The sequence below is a fragment of the Armigeres subalbatus genome, chromosome 3 (assembly GCF_024139115.2).
Source record: "Armigeres subalbatus isolate Guangzhou_Male chromosome 3, GZ_Asu_2, whole genome shotgun sequence".
NCBI classification, from domain to species: domain Eukaryota; kingdom Metazoa; phylum Arthropoda; class Insecta; order Diptera; family Culicidae; genus Armigeres; species Armigeres subalbatus.
The window spans coordinates 322,697,194-322,718,387 of NC_085141.1; the positions used below are offsets into that span (position 1 = coordinate 322,697,194).

General features: G+C 39.3%; 1 protein-coding gene and 1 long non-coding RNA gene across 6 annotated transcripts in view; both read right to left on the minus strand.

The window, feature by feature from the left end:
- Window positions 1-21,194, minus strand: part of LOC134225484 (neuropeptide SIFamide receptor-like) — a 734,184-nt gene that overhangs the window by 160,726 nt on the left and 552,264 nt on the right. The window lies entirely within an intron of this gene.
- On the minus strand, window positions 15,076-15,411 carry LOC134227786 (uncharacterized). Its single transcript, XR_009983761.1, has 3 exons — window positions 15,289-15,411; window positions 15,155-15,226; window positions 15,076-15,098 (listed from the first exon to the last, which is right to left on the minus strand). It is a non-coding gene; the product is annotated as an uncharacterized LOC134227786 (long non-coding RNA).

Sequence of the window (21,194 nt, forward strand, 5' to 3'; positions counted from 1 at the left end):
ATATTCTCCATGAATTAGTTTTTGGTATTATACGTGTTTACAGTCTGCAGAACTTTTTAAACATCGAAAAAAGCACATTTTTTTGACTAATTTACTGTTGTACTTTAACATGTGGCGATTATGTTAGAGTACAAAAGTAAGCATGCTGAGACCGTAGAGCATCGTCTCAGTTCAGCTTGTTCGAAGATAGTAGTGACGACACATGTTTACATTCAAACTGAATGTATACATACGTGCTGAGCCTGCCTTGTTTTTTTGTAAACCGTGAAAAGCATCCTATGATTGAGTCAAAACTAATAAAGAGATCATAGTAAACCTGATTTTTTGTATATTGTTACATATTAACTGTTGGATGTGATATCATCTTATAACTGGCTCCATCCATATACTCCGATCAAATCCTGTAATTCAGGTAACCAACTCTATCGGAAATAAAAGCTATGTTTCCTAGAAAATATTCCCATTTATTTGTTTTTGGATTGTTTTTAATTTAGATTAAAATATTGATGCAAATTGATGAAATTATAACATGTAAAGAAAAAGTACCGAATTTGTACACTTTTTGACTATTTACTAAAACTGCAATATCTCAGGCCCAGAACAACATTTCTTGGATCTTTTTTTATGAAAATACTCCTTATAAATAGCTCTTTGTAGTATGTAAGTTTTTCTGAACGAGAAAATTTTGTTTTTTGTTTAAGGATGAATTAACTTCAAAAATTAGTCAAGAAAATGAGCTTTTTCGATATTTAAAAAGTTCTGCAGACTGTAAAAACGCATAATAACAAAAACTAATTCATGGAGAGATTGGGCAAAGATCCAAAGAAAAATAAAAAAATATAAAACGAATGGGTGACCCTCAAAAAAATTGTGAAAGGACCCAATATTTGATTTTTGACCTATAAAAAGCTCATTTTTCTAAAATCGATCTGGCGCGATTTTTAAACGATTTTTTAGAAATTCGGTTTGTTCTACAAAAATTATCCAGACAGGTATATCTTTCATTACAGGGTTGAGCACCATGACTTTTCGAACATCGATTTTTTTTTGGACACCCTAATGAACATTTTATTATTCATATTTCAATATTCATACGATCGTTTATTGATCAAAGTAATTTGATAATTTAAATTAGAAAAAGGGGGAGGGATTTTAAATATATTTTACTCTTTTTCGTTTCAGAGAACGAGCAAAGGCGCTTAAATCTAGGCTTATTAGCCAGAGCCAGGCTAATACCTTCGCCCCATCCGAGGAAAATCATAACGGAGCCAGACAGTGCACAGTGGTGCGTTTGGCTAAAATCGTGAACTTTTTATTTTACCACTTCAGGGTGTTATTTTTTGGCATCGGTGTCTTTGGGAATAAATTTTAGAAAAATATGGCGCATCGAATGACGAAAAGTTGTAGTTCCAATTTTTGCCACAGATGGCGCTGCAAAATGTAACTTCTTTAATAAACGATTTTTAAATATGGTGTCTTTGGCAAAGTTGTAGTGTAATTTATTATGAATTTTATTGCTGAAGACACCGAGTGTCCATCTATCATCGTTTTTGAAATACGGGCGTTTTTCATGGACAGACCCTAAAAAAACAGTATTTAAAGATATTTTCGAAACTAACAGTTTCAGGTCAATACAATGTTCTACAAAAATGTATATATAATCAAAATAGACCACTTTCTGGAAGAAACCAGGGATGTTTTTTGCAAACATGACTTGTTATCGGCGATTTAGGGTCGAAAATAGTGATATTTGAAGACTTCATATGCAACAGAGGGCAAATTAGCAAGAAAATCCCCACAGGATTTATAATATCTGGTCTGTAGTTTCATATGCATATAATTATGTCTGTCTCCACGTGTATCCAAACAAGTATTTCTAAATTTCATAAATCGATATTTTCAATTTTCAACTGATATTTATATAATAATTGAGATTTCACCACACTGCATACCACGCTGTTGAATGTTGATGTCAAAAGAAGTGCAGCGTGAAGCTATTTTTTTGTTCTCTTCATCCAATCATTTCACACAATGCAATTCTGACGTCATACGCTCTAGGGATGTCGTAAAATCCCGAATAATCGATTAGTAACTAATCGATTACTCTTTATTCTTATTGAATCGATTCATCGCTGGGTAAAAATCGATTTAAAATTAATCGATTATCACAACGATGAATCGATTAATCGAAGTAATCGAATAATTTGCGACATCTCTATAACGCTAAGCGAGAGAATGAATGAGTTGACACCTTAACATTATACACTTAACAATAAATCCCAAGCAGTAGCTGGTTTTCTACCCACCAACTGCAACTGCCAGCATTCAGGTGCTATCATATACATACATTTCAATTAATCGATTAATCGTTGAGATAATCGAATTATTTTGAATCGATTACTTACCAACGGTTAATCGATTCAATAATCGACAAGAATCGAGAATAATTGATGAGTTACTAATAGATTAATCGGGAATTAACGACATCTCTAAGAAGTCGCAAATTAATCCATTAATCGATTCATCGTTGTGATAATCGATTGATTTTAAATCGATTACTACCCAACGATGGATCGATTCAATAATCGACAAGAATAAAGAGTAATCGATTAGTTACTAATCAATTATTCGGGATTTTACGACATCTCTAGGAGCGCATGACGTCAGATTTGCATTTTGTGAAATGATTGGATGAAGAGAACAGAAAACCAGCTTCACGCTGCACTTCTTTTTACATTAACATTCAACAGCGTGGTATGCAGTGTGGTGAAATCTCAATTATTATATAAATATCAGTTGAAAATTGAAAATGTCGATTTATGAAATTTAGAAATACTTGTTTGGATACACGTGGAGACATACATAATTATATGCATATGAAACTACAGACCAGATATTTTAAATCCTGTGGGGATTTTCTTTCCCCAATTTGCCCCTCTGTTGCATATGAAGTCTTCAAATATCACTATTTTCGACCCTAAATCGCCGATACCAAGTCATGTTTGCAAAAAACATCCCTGGTTTCTTCCCGAAAGTGGTCTATTTTGATTATATATACATTTTTGTAGAACATTGTATTGACCTGAAACTGTTAGTTTCGAAAATATCTTTAAATACTGTTTTTTTAGATGATAAAACGATGATAGATGGAAACTCGGTGTCTTCAGCAATAAAATTCATAATAAATTACACTACAACTTTGCCAAAGACACCATATTTAAAAATCGTTTATTAAAGAAGTTACATTTTGCAGCGCCACCTGTGGCAAAAATTAGAACTACAACTTTTCGTCATTCGATGCGCAATATTTTTCTAAAATTTATTCCCAAAGACACCAATGTCGAAAAATAACACCCTGAAGTGGTAAAATAAAAAGTTCACGATTTTAGCCAAACGCACCACTGTGCAGTGTTGCATTTGAACGCGTTCAGTTTGCGTTCAAAAATATTGAACTGAGCCCGTGATCATAAGAACAGCACGCGCGTTCCGTTAAAAAAATTGAACTCCAAGGAGGCTTTGCTTGAACACAGTATGAACTTTGTTATTCGCTCAAAGGTCTGTCAGTTCGTTCACACCACTGCTTCCGGTCTTCTGTTCGCCCGCTATGTAATCAAACCCTGAGATTAAACCAAATAATTCAAGTAGAGTCCATAAACATGTGTCTTCCCATTTGAACCATATATCTTCATATACTTGCAAAAAAACTATTTTTGACTTTTTTATTTAATAAATAGTTTAAGAACTTGATGGAAATTTATGTTTCCTGCAAGTCAAGATTCGAGAAAATGTATGAAGAAAAAGCACCCGTTACGTTCTACTGATTTTATCTACTTCATGTTTTAATACAGAAAATAAATGATTTGTTTAGATGCCATTGTAAAGTTTTCATGCTTTGAATCTCTTACGCATTTTAGCGGTTTGTTAGTTTGATATCGGTACCACTATTATCTTTCGGCTCGTTTCCGCATTCTATCGAACTCAATAATATACCTATGAAGAATTAATGCGAGCAAGTGTCTACATTTTGTCTACAGGTTTTAATCATGCATCTATTCATTGACGAAAACATAATATGTATACTTTTCTTTCAGATAAATAGTTCCACGATCTCCCAAAACTTGCTATTATTATCATAATTCAAAAAATAAGATTGAGGAAAAGCTTTCATAAGACACGTTTATAATGTATACATATTATTTAACTAACACGTTGTCAATTTTCGATTATACAAATAAAGAACGACGCCATTTACAAATCCCATAATCCAAGGACAACCAGCCAATAATTACCGATGGAATAGGCCGATTAAATCTGCCAAAGTTTCTACGAAACAATTTGGTATTCACAGCCATGTGTAGAGATAAAGTACTTCAGACAGCAATACAAAGTACTGGAAGAAGGGCTGCTGTTAAAAAATCGAGGCTATTTTACCTGTCTTTGACACGAGTTAGTCCTATCCAATTAAATTCCACTGTTTGTAGTTCTTTTGAGTCATTTTTTTCCGTGTATTAAGGACCGGGAAGAAAATTTTCGGATAAGCAGCTAAAATTCCCTGATCTCAAATTCTAAGCCCCACCGTGCATCCTCCTTAATTATTGTAAACGTATCCTCGCCTTACCACGAGAACGTTGGCCTACGTCATGTTCTGAGTCACATTTCCATAATGTTATTACGGAAAGTACAAAGCCACATAATATTTTCCTAATTTCCCTTGAAATTCTGAATTAACCGTCGTCTAAGTCTATTTACTTTGATTGAATTATTATTAATTTCAGTCTTTGTTATATATATACGTTAATATTAAAAAAAAAATAAGACTTCATAAAGGTATTAGATTGTTCAATTTCACTTACGTGATATTTTGAACGCATTCAAAAATAAGAACTTAACGCAGAGTTCAAGAGCCAAATGAAAATTCTGAACGATGATCCAAGATTGCTGTGATCAAGTTCAGATTAAAAGAACGAACGGGCTTTTCTTAGCACGCGTTCAGTTCAAAATGCAACACTGGAGCCAGGATAACAGAGTGACATAAATTTCTTAGCAAAGTTACTCTCAACGTCGTTTTGCAAAATTTATATCATTTGCTTATAATATTCCCAAACTATTTGCCCTACCAACCATCCAACTCCTTGGCATCTATGAGGGCGTCGGTGAGTCGCTGGCCTCTCGTTAAGTAGATATCTCATATCATCATTTCCCTTTCCTAGTAACGGAGAAGATGGGCGTGGCCAGCAATGGTGGCTTTTATGCTTTAGCATTTTGGACCTCCAATTGGATTACTATTAAATCCCAAATGGAAATCCATAAGCAATAGGGGTAAGAAAGCTAAAGAATCAGTATGCAATCTACGAAATACTCCGTTACAACGCAACGCAAATCGTGAACTTTTTTTAACCTCTTCAGGGTGTTATTTTTTGGTATCGGTGTCTTCGGGAATAAATTTTACAGAAATATGGCGCATCGAATGACGAAAAGTTGTAGTTCCAATTTTTGCCACAGGTGACGCTGCAAAATGTAACTTCTTTAATAAACGATTTTTAAATATGGTGTCTTTGGCAAAGGCAAAGAGCATGTTGCCATGACAGCAGTACTAAACCATGTTCTAGATAGTGTCCATTTCGAGATTACGTCTGGGTACCGATGACATTTCTGGGGACCGGGGATTGTTCATAATTTACGAAACTGGAACCATAAAATAATCGGCAGTTTCATATTGATTGTTGGTTATACCTATCGAATTGTTCTTCGATAACTTAATCCTACATTTGCACTCAGAATTTTGTTTGTGCGAAAATATATTTCTGTTCAGCGCTGCGTGGAAAACAATGTGGTTCCCCTGTCGATTGTCAACCATGTAGGGTATCTGTTCCCATATTAATAACAGCCCGTATATTAATCTCAACCGTCGATAAACCAAATAAAAATCAATTTTATTACAATTTCTAACATCGTATGTACACAATAATGAATAGACCACCTTTTCCAATGTTGGTAATATTATTTAAAACTCTGTTTGAGTAATGTTTTGGTTCACAAGACTCAAATTATTAAAAACAAAATTATAAAACACATTTATTTTTATTTTCCTACCTCTGAACTGTTGATTTGATGCACTGCTCGATTGCTACTAGCAGATTCATCTCATTTCAAGCCGTTGTTTTCCACTCAATTTCAAGCTAAAACAAATGTATCCTTTCAAAATACACTTCACAACACATAGAGCACATCACATTTTCACTATAAATATAATCATATTTGAAAAACTAACGCGATTTCCTATAGTTTGATATAGGTTTATTTCGAACAACGTCTAAATTATTCTTGTCCGTATTCCAAACTATTTACATGACCTGCAGCATCTGCAAGGGTTGCCGAACTAGATTTTAATTTCAAAAATGCTTGAATGAACTTTCATTGTGAAATTCAACCCTTATGTTTGTAAAACAAGGTATATCGAAGAGATAAGCTATGACAAACATAAAATTAAACTGATAAGTTGGAAAAGTACAACAAAAACTGGAATTTTGTAATTATATTTCAACTCAAATACAAAACATTGAAGAATTCGGCATCACTGCAATCCTATCGTTACGTATACACACAAGTAATAGTGTGCGTATTTTATGTTGGAAACAGTATTATTGATATAGGTACATGCATAAGATTAACTGTTTTTGAATGTTATTGAAATAGGTGCATGGCAGTGATGATGTTTTTTAGCTAAATACTTCTATAATGTGATAACAATTTCATTTTTGAAGTTACCAAATTGTTATCAATTAAAAATGACGTTAGCCGAGCATAATTATTCTCATGTTACTTGATTATTGGGTGAGGAATAAATGCATTTCATATGCGCATTGGCTTATTGTTATTGATATAGGAACAGATACCCTAGATTTCCGAAATCTGGTTAACTTCCATCCATTACTAAACATTTCCGCACTGAGTTCGACTGACTTCCTATACATTGTTTTATCGAAATTAATTCTAACGTTAAAAGCTCACGGGGACAAATTTACCATTGCTTCTATGGAAATCAAAGCTCATCCTGGTCACATTTGTAGTGGCTATGATTGTGTGGGAATTTAACGATTGGACTCTCATTCGCATTCGACTGGTTCAACTGACGATGCCTCGAGTTGTTGATATGTTCCGTAATTGCTTCAATACCGGAGATAATTTTACCTCGGGTAGGGTAAGCCACCCACATTTATTTACTGATGTTGTGTGTAGTACTTCTAAAATCGCCTTGATAAAACCAGACGACTGGTTCGCAGAATTTAACTTTATCGTCATGTTTTTATCTTTCTCGTACCTACACCAAAGTTTAACGAGAAGGCAAAAACGAATTTGCGGAAGGATGCCCACAGGGGTGACTGTCACATGTAAATCGACTGTGTCTCTCTTCGAAAAAAAAAAATCTAACTCACTTGTAGTTACATATCCTCAACAGATTTGCTTGTTTTTTTTAGAAATATCTTATGATAAAGATCCTCTCAATCAATTTACTAGGAACAAATTTTAGTGGATTTGTTTTCTATTAGGGGAAACTATTCATTTTTTTTCATTTTTTGTCCATAAATATTAAAAAAATTGTATTTTTTTTGACGTAAACTACGTCTAAGGGGAAGACTCAGATACAGGGTGTAAATCCAAAATTTCCAAATTCGAGACCGTCACGAAATTTGGATAGATTTCAAACGCTAATAGCGTCTTTATCTTTCGATGGATTTTCGAGATTTGCTTATCAATGGATTCGGAAACTCTCCAGCAATTTGCCAATTCTATTGATACTATTGATTATCAACGTTAAACTATTGAAAATGTTATTTCTTTCCAAATCGGGTGAAAAATTCAATTCCGTTCATAAATCCCCAACACGGACATCAGATTGCAATAAGGTACGGGCCTTTTGATCCACTGCTTCGTTTTCCCTGTGTATATAAAGCCCCGTGTTTCGCGTGCGCGCGTCATTTTCATTCTGGATGTCACGGAGAACGGACCAGGGCGGTTCAAGCGATAACGCCTGTGGTTTGGTCTGTGGTGGTAAAAACTCAGAACTCATGGACGATTCTAATCAAGCGTGAGTTGAAACGCACCCAACTCAGCACCTTAAAACTCCTGGATGAGTTGAATCATCGTATGTTTTCTTTTGTTCTCCTTTGTTAAAAACAGTGAATTGACGTTTCTCGCATAAAATATTAGACACTCTTTCATGTATAAGCAATAAACTGCCCCCAAAATAATTTCGAATGCGTTTTAAACCAAAATGATGTTTTGGCAAATGAGCGGAATGATGCGTTTTAGCATTACAAATTCAAGCGTGATGCATTCCACAGATGATTTCGTTCGCACGGGAGGGCTCGTTGATTAAATTTTATGAGTGATGATGCGGATGAAATTTTTCGTTGGGTGGTGGTGGCGGTCGTGGCAACAGCAGTACATCTTTACTTCCGTGTTCCCAACAGCATCTTTGAATTCTGGCAATCGACGCCGTGTTGTTGAGGCACATAAGTGGAAATGAATCGGTTCTTTTCAGGACCACCATTATGTTTAGGAGGATGATAAGGGCAAGACTCAGATACGGGGTGTAAAATGGAAATTTTCAAATTCTAGATCGTCACGAAATTAGGATGAATTCCAAACTATTAGCGTCTTTATCTTTCGATGGATTTTTAATCACTAACTCTGCAGAAGTAAAATGATGGATTGAATCTAATGAATTTTTGCGTAACTGCTGCCGATTTAACGCAACCATCTCATGAATTTACTCTCAATCAAACCAAATTCCTCCAATGAAAAATTTAATGCCCTGAAAAGGACAGATTTCAGATCATGCGGATTTCTAATCACCAACACAACATCAACCATTCGATAGTCAGAATATCACAAGAGTATTTCACTTAAATGCAGATGCTGGCTCTATGATTTTACCGCTATACTGCAACATATTGCCATCGTTGGATTCTCTGTCGCGACGATCCTGTTACGAGCGCTACCTACGCCATCAGTGGGAACGAAGAGCGTGCGTCAGAAGGAGAAGCTGCGAAAATGTATTCGCATGGATGGAAATTAAACCTGAAACAAGTAACAGTCTATCTACTAAAATTATAATCTTGACGGGAAATTTCACTGGTATTGATGCTATCCATGCGAATAAATTTTGTAGCGTCCCTGACGCACGGTCGTGATTCCGCCACCGACAGAAATATACACCACCATAGCCGCCATCGTAGAGAAACACGCAAGAAAAATTCCATCTCAGTGTTGTTGATGCTGACGACGACATTCGCGCGACCCACACCATCGCCGGGAATAAAATTTCCGGTAGGAGCTCCGCCGATGCCGAAGGTGTTATCACGGTCTGCGCTCCGCGATATCACGAACGAAATACCTCGCGCGCGGTAGAGCTGCTTTCTTGTAATCAATAAAGTTGAACCTGTAGCCACGCCCCTTTGGTGAGTGTGTGACGGTTACACAATATTTGCAGCCATACCGGACAACAAAGAGGCGGGACTAATGAGCCATCTTTATTGATTATAAGAAAACTGCTCTCCGCGCGCGCGAGACATTTCAGCACCTAAAAACTCATGGATGAGTTGAACGATCGTATGTTTTCTGTATGTATGTAGAATCACGAGCGCGCGTCTAACGGAGGAGCTGCAAACATTTGTTTCTTACAACAAATATGATTTTGAAAAAGTATCACCGGCGCGTGCTTACTCGAAATCTACATGCTGATACATTTACAGTTACATCAAACAACTGAAAACCGAAATACGCCACTCCAAAATTACGAGGTGACAATGTTAGAAAAAGACAAAAAGACAAAAGATAGGAAAAATAACACGGTGTGTAGTGCCTCCCCGAGTCACCTTAAGGGGAGATCCTTTAATTACGGAACGCAAAAATTAGGCATTTTCAACCCTCCCTCCCCCCTATGTCACACTTTTTGTATGAAGCATCTAAAAATTATGTATGGGTCGTCACACTTCGCCCAACCCCCCTTCCCCCTCTAAGCGTTACGCAATTTGTGGACGCTCCCAAGAGCCACTTTCATTGATGGTAGCTGATCGTTAGTACTTCATATCAAATATCATATCATATCATAGCATATCAAAGAATATTGTGGCCAAATTTAATAAAATTTGGTCAACAAAAACCCCCCTGACAATAATAGAACAAAACCTGCCAAAGCCGTCATTCCCTATTTCAGACAAGAAAATTGAATCTGAGCGCTGCTAATGTTGATGACGACGACCGCGCGACCCACACCATCGCCGGGAATAAAATTTCCGGTAGGAGCTCCGCCGATGCCGAAGGTGGTATCACGGTCTGCTCTCCGCGACATCTCGAACGAAATAGCTCGCGCGCGGAAGAGCTGCTTTCTTGTAATCAATAAAGTTGAACCTGTAGCCACGCCCCTTTGGTGAGTGTGTGACGGTTACACAATATTTGCAGCCATACCGGAGAATAAAGAGGCGGGACTAATGAGCCATCTTTATTGATTATAAGAAAACTGCTCTCCCGCGCGCGAGGCATTTCAGCACCAAAAACTCATGGATGAGTTGAATCATCGTATGTTTTGTGTATGTATGTAGAATCACTGTATGTATGTAGAATCACGAGCGCGCGTCAAACGGAGAAGCTGCAAAAATGTTTTCGCATGGATGACTATCTACCAAAATTATAAGTATTTCTCTGAATCGTGCTCTCGTGATTCTACTAACGACGGAAAACAATCTGCTATCACCAAGCAATTAAGTTTTACTTTGATCAAAATTCATCTCGCCGCAAGTTGTGACTTGACTCATTGATGGTAGCCAATCGTTAGTAGGGGAAATTACGGCTTGTAGCTGGCACTGGCGATCTTATGTAAATGTGCGGCTTAAGCGCCACTCCAATAAAGGAGACCGCACACCAAGTTTGTTTGCCCGGATGAGACTCAATCAAGGCGAGTCCAAGTATAATCTTCAAAGAAGAAAGAGATCGATCCAGTGCGACTACTTTCCCAAAATGGGACAGGTAGAAACCCCTATTGACGCATCAGCATAACTCTCGCAACATCAATAAACCTCAAAATTCACGGTAAGAGGTCACGCATACTTATGACCGACGCAACAAGACGTCATTTCATCATCATTGGAAGTTTCCACTACCTTCCACCAGAGTCGCGATGGTAGCTGAAGGGTCGCGCAACATAAATTCAAACTCAAGACAAAAATAATCAAACTAAAACGATTCCGAAGCAACGTAGAAACACTCAAAACATGTATTTAACGAATAGGATAATATAATAACATTTATTACATTACTGAGGGTCTAGCAAATAATGGTTTATTCCACATTTTAACGGTAAGTGTTTATTAACAGGGCATGCTTATAATTTTGTAGATTTCTTCCTCTCCTCTTTAACCTATCCTATTCTATCTGTGTGCGTTTTAACTACTCTATCTGTGCTGTTGTGCTTGTTTCTTCATTCCCAGCGATGTGACATCGATGCAGCAACGAAACGGCTAATGCTGTTGCACCCGGGTGTCTAATCAGATTGGGTTGGGTGGGCGGCCATAAATTACGGTACGTGCGCACGTTTTGTATCTCGCCGACACCCAACCTCAATTCATCCAAAGTTCGAACTTTTTAGCAAGTCATGCTCTTTAACCTACGGTTGGCACAAAAAACTTCTCCGTGGCGTCCTCAGCGGACGCCACACTTCACGCAAGAATAATTGGTCCGGACTCACCAGATGGTTACTGCTACTGCTGTACCTGCGCTGCTGTTACCGCTGATGTCGGTTGGCGATTGATGATCGCCACGTGGGCCAATGAATGGTGGTTGGCGACTTCCACGTGTCGACGAATGGCGGTTTGGTCGATGGTGGCAATTGACGACCACAACTCCCCGCTGAAGCGATGTAGAGACGGATCGCTTCCCACCGGACAAGATGACGGGTTCCGGGGTCTTTCGTCCTGGGGACTCCGTTGACCTGGCGCTGGGAAGAGATATATAGCCGTCGGCTATTCAGAACAATTACAACACTGCACAGATTTCACGATAGCACGATTCACATTACCTGGCCTAGATTGATTAAGAGCACACAAATCTAGCCTACGACGCACACTATATTTTTGCACAACTATCGAAACTATACGAGGAGGAACCATTAAAATACAAATATCAAGTTCAACCACGTTGCTTTAAACTTACAAAATGAATTACGATTACACGAACAAAGCAAGACCCTTCCACTGTTATCTGCGGTTCGGACGAAAGTGAGCGAAACCGTGATCCTCAGATTAAGGAACGTGACCTCGCCGAATTCAATTCGGATTTCCCGCGAATCTTTTCGACCGATTGGACAATTGCGAGATATTAATTTGACCGCTGGCTCTTCGTGCAATTTCGGGTGCAGCCACGACTCTCTTTCCCAATCTTCCCGAAAACTTCCTTGGACCCGACCTTGATCTCGCGAAATCGAGCGCGGCGAAAATCGCGACCTATCGTTTTATGGGTAATCGATCAGTGTCGTTATGCTTTTACTGGCCTACCATTTGGCGTACGTGAATTTAATTGGTTTATGGAGAATGCTATGTTCTAAATTAAAGATTGTGTTGCCTATTATCTATTTAGCCTATTGCAGATTGTAGCAAATGCTACATAACACCGAGCTTGTTTTACGAAAATTTGGTTGTGGAATTACAACCAAATTTTCGTAGGAAAAATGCAAGTTCCTGAGATTGGCAAAAAAAACTACTGAACCAGCTTTTTGAGGAACTTGCAGTTAAATATACCAAGTTTCCTCCCATTCAAATCTTCTAGGTCGTGAATGTTATCAACCAGGTAATATTTTCAAAAACCAAATCTTCCACCGATGGTAGTTCCACACCGCTAATTGCTGAGCTAACGCCGCAAGCTGACCCCTTCTATCTTTTGGTTTTATAACAATCTTTTCGCCTTCTTTCTGAGCAAGTTCCTTCGACATATTGCCAGTGCTTACCCTCCACCTATGCAGAGCTCTCTTTTCTTGTAGTTGATTTTGCGTATCATTCATAATCTCTAGCTTATTCGGCATGCTACCATTTCCTGTTTTGTGTCCCTGATCCAGCTCGACAGGATTTGAATAGGATAATTCCTCATTATGATTACCTGGATCTTCGATATGATTTCCTACGTCCCCTTCCAATTCTGCATAACCGTTTCTGCCATGATCGCAATCTACACAAATGGCTTTCTCTTTAGCTTCTCGGAATTTTACGCCTGTAGCTATAATTTCCAATTCTAACTCCCATTCCTCTGTCAAAAGAATTTCTCTTTCCTGGTCATCGGTTACCTTCTCTAATTTTTCTCGTGTTTTATCTAACAGTATTCTTAATTTCTCTATCACCGCTATCTGCAGTGATAATTCTTCTATCCTAGACAACAAAGTTATCCTTTCGCTATTCTCCATCATTTTATTCGACTAAGCATCCAATTTCTATTCGGAATCATTATTCAATACTGATTGATACCAAATAATCTCCAGATACACCAAAAATCCATCATCTCAAAAATCTAGACTCATATAATCTTTATACACCGCAACATAATCCTCCCACCATTTCCACTCCTCAAATGCCTTTAGTAACTATCCGCCATTATAATTTCTACCCACCAATTCATCAATACTCGAGAGTTTACAATAAATAGTTTCAAACCGTACTCAGAAGCTGAATTTATATAACAAACCGAAATCACAGCACATCAAGACGTAACACCACAAATCCTCAAAATGTTCTCCAAATAATTCGAATCCTCAATTACACATATCAATCTACAACAATCAACAATCTACGAAACATAAGACCCTGCATAAGACGAACATAGCATAAATGTTTCTCCATACATAACGCATACTACATAAAAAAAACCTTTAGTTGGGCGCCATTTTGTAGCTGGCACTGGCGATCTTATGTAAATGTGCGGCTTAAGCGCCACTCCAATAAAGGAGACCGCACACCAAGTTTGTTTGCCCGGATGAGACTCAATCAAGGCGAGTCCAAGTATAATCTTCAAAGAAGAAAGAGATCGATCCAGTGCGACTACTTTCCCAAAATGGGACAGGTAGAAACCCCTATTGACGCATCAGCATAACTCTCGCAACATCAATAAACCTCAAAATTCACGGTAAGAGGTCACGCATACTTATGACGACGCAACAAGACGTCATTTCATCATCATCGGAAGTTTCCACTACCTTCCACCAGAGTCGCGATGGTAGCTGAAGGGTCGCGCAACATAAATTCAAACTCAAGACAAAAATAATCAAACTAAAACGATTCCGAAGCAACGTAGAAACACTCAAAACATGTATTTAACGAATAGGATAATATAATAACATTTATTACATTACTGAGGGTCTAGCAAATAATGGTTTATTCCACATTTTAACGGTAAGTGTTTATTAACAGGGCATGCTTATAATTTTGTAGATTTCTTCCTCTCCTCTTTAACCTATCCTATTCTATCTGTGTGCGTTTTAACTACTCTATCTGTGCTGTTGTGCTTGTTTCTTCATTCCCAGCGATGTGACATCGATGCAGCAACGAAACGGCTAATGCTGTTGCACCCGGGTGTCTACATTGAATGGGTTGGGTGGGCGGCCATAAATTACGATACGTGCGCACGATTTGTATCTCGCCGACACCCAACCTCAATTCATCCAAACGTTCGAACTTTTTAGCAAGTCATGCTCTTCAACCTACGGTTGGCACAAAAAACTTCTCCGTGGCGTCCTCAGCGGACGCCACACTTCACGCAAGAATAATTGGTCCGGACTCACCAGATGGTTACTGCTTCTGCTGTACCTGCGCTGCTGTTACCGCTGATGTCGGTTGGCGATTGATGATCGCCACGTGGGCCAATGAATGGTGGTTGGCGACTTCCACGTGTCGACGAATGGCGGTTTGGTCGATGGTGGCAATTGACGACCACAACTCCCCGCTGAAGCGATGTAGAGACGGATCGCTTCCCACCGGACAAGATGACGGGTTCCGGGGTCTTTCGTCCTGGGGACTCCGTTGACCTGGCGCTGGGAAGAGATATATAGCCGTCGGCTATTCAGAACAATTACAACACTGCACAGATTTCACGATAGCACGATTCACATTACCTGGCCTAGATTGATTAAGAGCACACAAATCTAGCCTACGACGCACACTATATTTTTGCACAACTATCGAAACTATACGAGGAGGAATCATTAAAATACAAATATCAAGTTCAACCACGTTGCTTTAAACTTACAAAATGAATTACGATTACACGAACAAAGCAAGACCCTTCCACTGTTATCTGCGGTTCGGACGAAAGTGAGCGAAACCGTGATCCTCAGATTAAGGAACGTGACCTCGCCGAATTCAATTCGGATTTCCGCGAATCTTTTCGACCGATTGGACAATTGCGAGATATTAATTTGACCGCTGGCTCTTCGTGCAATTTCGGGTGCAGCCACGACTCTCTCTTTCCCAATCTTCCCGAAAACTTCCTTGGACCCGACCTTGATCTCGCGAAATCGAGCGCGGCGAAAATCGCGACCTATCGTTTTATGGGTAATCGATCAGTGTCGTTATGCTTTTACTGGCCTACCATTTGGCGTACGTGAATTTAATTGGTTTATGGAGAATGCTATGTTCTAAATTAAAGATTGTGTTGCCTATTATCTATTTAGCCTATTGCAGATTGTAGCAAATGCTACAGGCTTTGGCAGGTTTTGTTCTATTATTGTCAGGAGGTTTTCTGTAACTAATTATGCTCAAATTTGACCTAAACATTCTTTGCATATCAAAGAATATTGTGGCCAAATTTAATAAAATTTGGTCAACAAAAACCCCCCTGACAATAATAGAACAAAACCTGCCAAAGCCGTCATTCCTCCTACTTCATACAAGAAAATTTAATCTGAGCGCTGCTAATGTTAATGACGACGACCACGCGACCCACACCATCGCCGGGAATAAAATTTCCGGTAGGAACTCCGCCGATGCCGAAGATGGTATCACGGTCTGCTCTCCGCGATATCTCGAACCAAATGCCTCGCGCGCGCGGAAGAGCTGCTTTCTTGTAATCAATAAAGTTGAACCTGTAGCCACGCCCCTTTGCAGCCATACCGGACAATAAAGAGGCGGGACTAATGAGCCATCTTTATTAATTATAAGAAAACTGCTCTCCCGCGCGCGCGAGACGAACGCCCCCTGACAATAGAACAAAACCTGCCACAGCCGTCATTCCTTCTACTTCATACAAGAAAATTTAATCTGAGCGCTGCTAATGTTAATGACGACGACCGCGCGACCCACACCATCGCCGGGAATAAAATTTCCGGTAGGAGCTTCGCCGATGCCGAAGGTGGTATCACGCGGTCTGCTCTCCGCGCGCGCGTTGCATTTCATTTGAAATGTCGTGTAGAGCGGTCCCACCATCGCTCCCAGAGTTGAATTCCAGCTGAGCGATTTCCAACTCGTGTCGTGGATCATGTGGTCGTCATCGACAATCGGTTCTTCTCAGGGCCACCATTCTACACAGAGGAAGATTGAGGTGAGGCGAATTTTATTCAAAGTGAAAATAAACCGATTGGCGACACCATAAAGTTGCCTGCCGTCCGTAGCAGAATCACGAGCGCGCATCGGAGGAGATGTCTTCAGTGGCAGTGAAATTGTTATTCGGTTTTGTTATTCCAGCAGCACAATTACGGGCGCGCGTCTTAGGTGCTGCAAATATGTATTCGTATGGATGGCGTCAGTTGTTCCCAAGTGAAATTTTATATCAAGATAATGATTTTTCGGAATCACCATTTTACACAAAAGAATTAATTCACCAGCTTTTTTTTTTTTGACGTAAACTACGTCTAAGGGGAAGACTCAGATACAGGGTGTAGTGTAAAACGGAAATTTCCGTCCGTAAAACGGAAAGACCGTCACGAAATTAGGATAGCGTCGCTATTAGCGTCTCTATCTTTCGATGGATTTTCGAGATTTGCCAATTCTGTTGATACTATTGATTATCAACATTAAACATTAAACATTAAATCAACGTCATTTTGACGTAAACTACGTCTAAGGGGAAGACTCAGATACAGGGTGTAAAACCGAAATTTCCAAATTTGAGACCGTCACGAAATTAGGATAGATTTCAAACACTAATAGCGTCTTTATCTTTTGATGGATTTTCGACATTTGCTTATCAATCGATTCAGAAACTCTCCAGCAATTTGCCAATTCTATTGATACTATCGATTATCAACGTTAAACTATTGAAAATGTTATTTCTTTCCAAACCGGGTGAAAAATTCAATTCCGTTCATAAATCCCCAACACGGACATCAGATTGCAGTAAGGTACGGGCCTTTTGATCCACTGCTTCGTTTTCCCTGGGTATAAAAAGCCCCGTGTTTCGCGTGCGCACGTCATTTTCATTCTGGATGTCACGGCGAGTGGACCAGCAGCAGCAGCACATCATTTTCATCCGTGTCCCATCTTCGGCGGATCTGGTAATCGACGGCGTTCGTTGAGCCGAATCATCGGATGGCGGTCGTGCAGCCCAGTGGCTGCTGATAGGGCACATAAGTGGCAATTAATCGGTTCTTTTCAGGACCATCATTGTATTTGGGAGGAAGGTTAAGTTGAAATAATTTTTCAAAAGTGCAACCGTTAGGAACTGGAAAATTCTACGGTGAAATTTTCTAGCGTAATTCGGAGTTGTATGATTTTAGTGATTGAGAATGTTGATATTAGACGAACTTTCTTCATAGAACAAAGCATAACTGTTTGGGATCGGTAGCGGAATCATAGCATTAGTGCCGGTCCGAGCATAGGCTGTCATCGGAAGATTGCTACAGAAATTTATTCACTAATGTGGCGTTTGCAACGATTTGGATGTTGTCGGCACAACATGAAATTTTCCCGCGAAACTAATTTTGTATTTTTCCTGTCGATTGAAAAAGAAATCGGTTCCGAGATGAACTTTATTCAAAGCGCAACGCTAACGTCGGTAGTTGAATCCCAAGCAAGTATCGGAAGGAGACCATGCAAAAATTGATTTGCATTATGACTGAAAAAAATTGTATGGCGTCAGTATTGATGTTTGCTACAGATTTTTTGACGTAAACTTCGTCTAAGGGGAAGACTCAGATACATGGCTTAAAACGGAAATTTCCAAATTCGAGACTGCCACAAAAATTAGGATAGATTTCAAACGCTAATAGCGTCTTTATCTTATTTTCGACATTTGCTTATCAATCGATTCGGAAATCCTTCAGCAATTTGCCAATTCTATTGATACTATTGATTATCATTAATGCTTAATTTTTTTTTTCTACATCAAATATGATTTTGAAAAAATATCACCAGCGCGTGCTTACTCGCAATCTACATGCTGATACATTTATAGTTTCATCAAACAACTGAAAACCGAAATACGCCACTCCAAAATAACGAGGTGACAATGTTAGAAAGAGACAGAAGAAAGGAAAAATAACACGGTGTGTAGTGCCTCCCCGAGTCACCTTAAGAGCCACTTTCATTGAAGGTAGCCGATTGTTAGTACTTCATATCAAATATCATATCATATCATAGCATATCAAAGAATAATGTGGCCAAATTTCATAAAATTTGGTCAACAAAAACCCCCCTGACAATAATAGAACAAACCCTGCCAAAGCCGTCATTCCTCCTACATCATACAAGAAAATTTCGCCGGGAATAAAATTTCCGATAGGAGCTCCGCCGATGCCGAAGGTGGTACCACGGTCTGCTCTTCGCGACATCTCGAACGAAATGGCTCGCGCGCGCGGAAGAGCTGCTTTCTTGTAATCAATTAAGTTGAACCTGTAGCCACGCCCCTTTGGGGTTTGTGACGGTTACACAATATTTGCAGCCATACCGGCAACAAAGAGGCGGGACTAATGAGTCATCTTTATTGATTATAAGAAAACTGCTCTCCCGCGCGCGCGTGGCATTTCAGCACCTAAAAACTCATGGATGAGTTGAATCATCATATGTTTTCTGTATGTATGTAGAATCACGAGCGCGCGTCAAACGGAGAAGCTGCAAAAATGTTTTCGCATGGATGACTATCTACCAAAATTATAAGTCTTTCTCTGAATCGTGCTCTCGTGATTCTATTACCGACGGAAAACAATCTGCCATCACCAAGCAATTAAGTTTTACTTTGATCAAAATTCATCTCGCCTCAAGTTGTGACATAAAAGCTATTTTCATTGATGGTAGCCAATTGTTAGTAGGGGAAATTACGGCTTTGGCAGGTTTTGTTCTATTATTGTCAGTGGGTTTTCTGTTACTAATTATACTCAAATTTGGCCAAAACATTCTTTGCGTATCAAAAAATATTGTGGCCAAATTTCATAAAATTTGGCCAACAAAAACCCCCTGACAATAGAACAAAACCTGCCAAAGCCGTCATTCCCCCTACTTCATACAAGAAAATTTAAACTGAGCGCTGCTAATGTTAATGACGACGACCGCGCGACCCACACCATCGCATTGCCGGGAATATAATTTCCGGTAGGTGCTCCGCCTATGCCAAAGGTGGTACCACGGTCTGCTCTTCGCGATATCTCAAACGAAATGGCTCGCTCGCGCGAAAGAGCTGCTTTCTTGTAATCAATAAAGTTGAACCTGTAGCCACGCCCCTTTGGGGGGTTTGTGACGGTTACACAATATTTTCATTCATACCGGACAACAAAGAGGCGGGACTAATGAGCCATCTTTATTGATTATAAGAAAACTGCTCTCCGGCGCGCGCGAGGCATTTCATTTGAAATGTCGTGGAGAGCGGTTCCATCATCAGCAGAGTTGCCGAGCGAATTCCAGCTCGTGTCGTGGATCATGTGGTCATCGTCAACATATTTGGAATTAACCGGTTCTTCTCAGGGCCACCATTCTACACAAAGGAAGATTGAGGCGAGGCGAATTTTATTCAAAGTGAAAGTTAACCGCTTGGCGACGCCATAAAGTTGCCTGCCGTCCGTAGCAGAATCACGAGCGCACATCGGAGGGAGATGGCTTCAGTGGCAGTGAAATTCTATCAAGATTCTTATTCGGTTTTGTTATTTCAGCAGCATCGTAGGTGCTGCAAATATGTATTCGTATGGATGGCGTCAGTTGTTGCCAAGTGAAATTTTCTCTCAAGATTATGATTTTTCAGAATCACCATTTTACACAAAATAATTAATTTGCCAGCATTTTGACGTAAACTACGTCTAAGGGGAAGCCTCGGATACAGGGTGCCAAATTAAAATTTCCAAATTGGGAGCTGTCACGAAATCATGTAAGATTTCAAAAGTTAATAGCGACTATATCTTTCGATACATTTTCGAGATTTTATTATCAATAGTTTCGGAAACTTTCCACCAATTCGTTAATTGTTTTAAAACTATTGATTATCAACGTTAAATTATTGAAAATCTTAGTTCTTTCACGTCTGGTAAAAGATTCAGAACTAACCAACTCCGTTCATGCATCCCCAACACGGACATCAGATTGCTGTAACGCACGCACCTTTTGGCTCACCGCTTCATTTTTCCTGTGCATAGTCATGTCCTGTCGTCGACGTGTCTTGTCTACCCGTCGACGGGTAGTTGTTGCAGAAAATTATTCACAAAGATGATGTATGTAGCAAATAAGCGGAAAATCATTAAGTGGCTGTCGTAGGTGACAACAGAATTGTGTAAATGCAATTTTCTCCTCATTTTAACTCGCTGTCGACAAACCTGTTCTACTAAAAAATTAAAACAAATTCTATTGAACGCTGCCGATGCTGATGACAACCGCACGATGATTTCAAGCAAAACCGCAAACGCGCGCGTGAGAGCAGCTTTTTGAATTGACTTGAGACGATGGCTGCGCCGGTAGCGGTCCCACTAACATCTGTATGGTCGTCGGTGATTGAGAAAAATGTTTGTTCTGAAAACAGTTTAAAATATGTTTTGGTTGAAATTCGCTATTGTGTCATGTATTCAACCTAATGTTCATATGATATTACGATTCTCATTTCACTAAGAGGTTTTACGTAGTTTACGTCGAGCGGTCGTGTCTTGTACACAACCCTTCTGATTTTTTTTTTCCAAAACGGGTGAAAAATTCAATCCCGTTCATAAATCCCCAACACGGACATCAGATTGCAGTAAGGTACGG